Genomic DNA, 5,588 nt, shown 5'->3' with positions numbered 1-5,588 from the left:
TAGTGATGCTACCTCGGAGCTCTGGAGCCGGAGAGGCCAACGGAGCAGCTGGGAGGTGGGACTTAGGCGGAAAGGCGGGGCCAACAGCGGCCCGAGCCGTTGAGCGAGGTGGGCGGGGCGAGCAGGCGGGGCAGGGTCTGCAGCTCGACCTCTAGTACCCAGACGTTTTTTCCGGAGGCGGGTGGGCTGTGTCCGCAGCGACTCAAGTGGCGGTTTGCCCAAGGCTGGACCGCGAAGGAGTTGCCACCTGTCTGCAGAAGGCTAAGGATTATAAAAAGTACAGGTCTGCTTCTCCCCTGAGTTGCCTCCCCAAGGGTGGGGTTGTCGTTTTCTGCGCCCGCAGAGAGACCGTTCAGGAGACAGACCTGTTCTTTCTGGCCCCGGGTGTTTTGGATGAAGCTGCCTTCTTTTGCTAGGCAAAATCGATTTTTGGAGTTTTTTGGAGACTTAATGGCTCTGGCAATATAAGAAATGTCCAAACCTGTAAGAATATTTATTAAAATTTTTTATTTATTTATTTTTTTAGAGAAACAAACATTGGCTTGTTCCACTTATGTATGCACTCATTGGTTCATTCTGAGTGTGCCCTGAAGAATTGTAATGAACGTATTTGAGCCAAACTGACGACAACTGCCAGGAAGCAAAACTTCAATGGATTAAGAAAATGCTCTGGAAAAGGGCAATTTTGCACCTTATTTTATACATTACAATCAAAAGAGGACGCCTCAGTGGGTTACATGAAATCCACTGGTGATAGATTAGGGAGGTGGGAGAAAGCAAAGCGGGAAACTTCTGGGATTGGATAAAAAGTAAAATAATAGACACACTTCTTTCACAAAGATGGTTACAGGATGGTTAAGTCAACAATTAACACGATAATAACAATGAGGGGGTTTGTGGTCTCCACTCTAGTGCAGTGGCTGTGTTTTGAGGGGTCCTTAAAAAAAGGAATTACTTTTATTGCAAAGGCATGTGTATCAGGTAGATGCAAAAAGACAACCAGCAGGTTCAGTTAAGGTGAAGACTGACCTTTGTTAGGGAAAAGTACAGCCCTAGGACATGACTACCCTCCAGGAGCTGCTTTTAGTTAAAAAGTTTTAATTTCAATGTGGCTAATTTTAATACCATGTGGCTACTTTAGGTCTCTGACTTTGTAAGGACACCAGGCAGGCCTCCCCTGAATTTGTCAGGTTTAGTACGTGGCCCCTTTTTGTCCACGGCCCCTTTTTGTCCACAACTCAATCCCTCAAACCTTCAGTTTCTTCATATCTAAAGTGTGCACTGTATGCCCAGTGGGCGTGGCTCAGCAGTTGAGCATCAACCTACGATCCTGGAGATCACAGTTCGATTCCTGGTCAAGGCACATGCCTGGGTTGGGGCTCGATCCCCAGTAGGGGCATGCAGGAAGCAGCCAATCAATGACCCATCACTGATGTTTCTACCTCTCTCTCCCTTTCCCTTCCTCGCTCTGAAATCAATAAAGATATATTTTTTAAAATAAATAAATAATAAAATGTGCATTATAACCCTGGCTGGGTGACTTAGTTGGTTAGAGTGTCATTCCACACACTAAAAGGTTGTGGGTTCGACCCTGACCATTGTGGCACAGTGGTTAGAGTGTCAGCCCTTGGACTGAAGGGTCCTGGTTCAATTCCCAGTCAAGGACACATACCTCAGTTGCAGGCTCAATCCCCGACCCTGGTGGGAGACTATATGTGTGTGTGTACATATATATATACACACACACACACGATAAAACACCTAATGAGTACATATTGATAACTTTCAAATTCAAGATTAAAGAGTTTTTACTTAATCTCTTCTCTAGTTCATATATATATATATATATAAAATCTCCTAGCTCTGTTCACTGATTAGGCATAGCCACAGTCTTGAAATATAATTTCTCACTTAAAAAACCCAAGGCTTCTTGGAGAATGGCTGATTCCAGTCTGGGACAAGAAATGTATAAGATGACCCAGGAAAATTTTGTCCTACCAAATAGCAACAAAAATTACGAGAGTCATATCAAAAGGAGCCAACTGAATGAAACTCTATTGGCCAAAGTTAGGGTACTTGGAACTTGGATAATTATGACAATTCCAATTAATTGAAACCCATCAAATATAAATCCATAATCCATAATGATATTTTAAAAAATAATCACCTTTTTCAGGATGATAGCAATACAATATGTTATCTTGAAAACTGATGGAAAAAGAAAGATTCAAGCACTTATTCTGCTTTTCCTATGTGAACTATACACTCAGAAACCAAATTGTGCCCTGGCCGGGTGGCTCAGTTGATTGGAGTGTCATCCCATACACAAAATGGTTTTGGGTTTGATCCTCAGTCAGGGTATATACCTAGGTTGCAGATTCCATCCCCAGTCAGAGCGTGTACAGGAGGCAACCAATTGATGTTTCTCTCTCCCTCTCTCTTTCCCTTCCTCTCTCTCTAAGTATCAATAAAAACATACCCTTGGGTGAGCATTAAAAAAAAAGGAACCAAATAGTAGATAAGAGGGTGCTTCTCTTTATAAAATAATTTCAACTAATAAATTAAAAAATTATAGAATTCCTGGCACCATTTTGCAGTCCTCAATGGATTAATGGATACAGGCAATAAACATCAACACTTGAAAAAAAATCACAAGCATAGAGACAACTAGATTTATATCCTTCTTATAGTTTTGCCAAAGTGATCAAATCTGAGCCTGATCCAGCCTCTGGATCCAGCCACCAATTTGCAGGAAATACTGACGACACAGGAATATTTAGAACTGCATCATGAATATGTAATCAGCAAAATCCAGACTGTAGTAAACTCTACCAGCCAAATGGCCCAGGTCCTTCCACAAATAAATTATAAGGAATTAAGAAAGTGATGAAGGGGGACTTTATAGATTAAGAGACTTACAGTTATATCAATTGTTTTTAAATGGACAAGACTAAGCTAGTATCTGTGGATATACATTTGGATATAAAACTATTAAAAAGATGTAAAGAAGCAAATACTCTAGTCAGGAAATGGTTACTGATGGCAGAGGAAAGGGATTATATTTAGGATGGGGCCATGGACAGGACTTCTGGGCAGGTTTTAGTTCTTGACATGGCAGTGGTAACAGAAGTGTTGGCCTTAGAATCACTCATTAAGCCTTACATTTTTCTGCATTCTCTACATTTGTGCTTTATTTTGCAAGTCAAGTTTTTAAAAGAATAACAAGTGTTATGAACAACTTTATGCTAATAGCTTCAACAACTTAGATGCAATGGACAAATTCTTTGAGAAACATAACTTACCAAAACTATTTCAAATTGAAATTACAAGTATGAATAGCCTATGTATCAAAGAAATTGAATTTGTTATAAAAACAAAACAAAATCTCCCCATAAGAAAACCCCACGCTCAGATTATTTCACTGATGAATTCTATTAAATACTGAACAATACTGCCAATCTTACACAAATGCTTTTAGAAAAGAGGAGGAAACACTTCCTAACTCTTTTTAGGAGGCCAGCATAACCCTGATACTAAAACTTTTAAGTTTATCATAAAATTAGGGGAAATTGAACACCAAATATATTTTATTATATTGAGAAGTTATTAATTTTTAGGTGCAATAATGGTAATAAAAGTCCTTATCTTTTAGAGATACATTTGCAGATGAATTGGAATCATATCTAGTTTTGCTTCAAAATAATCTCAGGGGGAGAGTAGTTGCAGAAACAAATAAACCAAGATTGGCCATGAGATGATAATAATTGAAGCTGAGTGATGGGTACATGGAAATTCATTATATTATTTTATTTTTGTATATGCTTGAAATTTTATATAATATAAAACAAAAATAACTGCAAATGATTAAGACATTAGATAAATAAAAACTATGAGTTCAGAATAATTTAAAGAGAGAGCAAAACAGCCCTGGCCTGGTAAGCTCAGTTAGTTAGAACATTGTCCCAATATGCCAAGGCTGCAGGTGGGTCAGGGCACATACAAGAAGCAACCAATGAATTCATAAAGTGGAACAACAAATTGATGTTTCTTTCTCTAAAATCTTTTTTTTTTAAAGGAGAGAAAAAACAAATAAAATCAACATCAAGTTGCTAGGACACCAACTTACTACTTTGAAATAGATAAATAAGGAAAGAGATTTAAGCATTTATTTTAAAAAATAACTTTTAATATGTCTTTATTGATTTCAGAGAGAAGGAAAGAGATAGAAACATCAATGATGAGACAGAGTCATTGATCAGCTGCCTCCTGCATGCTCCCCACTGGGGATCAAGCCTGAAACCCGGGCATGTGCTCTGAGAACTGAACCGTGACCTCCTGGTTCATAGGTCAAGGCTCAACCACTGAGCCACGCGGGCTGGGCAGATTTAAGCATTTACCTTGACATTCTGGTATGAACTTTATTTCAGGATAACCATATGGTCCTAGAGGATGTGAAAAAGTTTTTCTGTACAGAATTAGAACTAATAAAAGAAGAAGAAATAATAGCATTAGAAAATTATTATTTTGTAATCCCTGGTGAAATAACCGATTCATAAAATGGTCATTAATGGATAGTAAAACTATTTGGTGAAAAGTTGACAGGGAGCCTTATGCTGCAGGATCAGTCTATCTCCATCTGAAAATGGAAGGAGCCTGGGACCTGAAATGCACAGTAGAGGAGAGTTGTCCAGCCAGACCTGCACTCCTGTATAAGTGAAAATCTTTATTGTGTTAAATCACTGAAATATGGGGCAATTCATTATAGAAGGTAGCTCATTATAAAAGTATACCATTTATATACATTAAAGCACATAAGCACATAATTACATGTACATATTTAAAGACCCATACATGTACAGAGACATACTGAACACATTAGAGTGTATGCCTAGGTCAGGGAAAGGAGTAAGAATAAGGATCAGGAATCAAAAGCAAATAAAACAAGAAAGAAACCTAGTATGAACTGATGGTGAGAGTTTATTAAGAAATAAAAAATAATTTTAAAAGGATAAAATTGCCCTGGCCAGGCAGCATAGTTGGTTAGAGTCTTGTCACGATCTGCCAAGGTTGCAGGTTTGATTCCTGGTCAGGGTACCAACAAGAATCAACCAATGAATGCATAAATAAGTAGAGCAACGAATCAATGTTTCTCTCTCCCTCTCTCTCTCCCTCAAATCAATAAATAAAAAGGGGGAAAATCTACCCTTTCCAGAGAGAGTCCAGGCTAGTTTGCTCGTAAGTATCTTCTGCCTTGAGGAGTACAGAATGGTTCCGGAGAGGAGGCAATGTTGAAGACAGAGAGTGGACAACTCTCTGGCCTAAAAATCTCAGGCCTGAAAAGTTCCCTAAACTAAGAATTTCTCTCAAGTCTGACCTTCACTCACCTCTTCCTGGTAGTGATGATACAGGAGGCACTTGCCATTCTCCAGATATGGGGCCTAGACCTGGCCACCTCCCCCTTGGCCCCAGGCTGAGGGAGGCTGGACAAAGCATAGAGGCTCATTCTGAGCCGGGGTGCATCTTCCTGCCTACCTTCCATCTCTGCCTGTGGCTGAATAATGGCCCCTCCTCTGAAGATGTCCATGTCC

The sequence above is a fragment of the Miniopterus schreibersii genome (genome assembly GCF_964146895.1).
Source record: "Miniopterus schreibersii genome assembly, chromosome: 8".
NCBI classification, from domain to species: domain Eukaryota; kingdom Metazoa; phylum Chordata; class Mammalia; order Chiroptera; family Miniopteridae; genus Miniopterus; species Miniopterus schreibersii.
The sequence above is the reverse complement of the archived record's forward strand: the minus strand, read 5'-3'. Positions refer to the sequence as shown.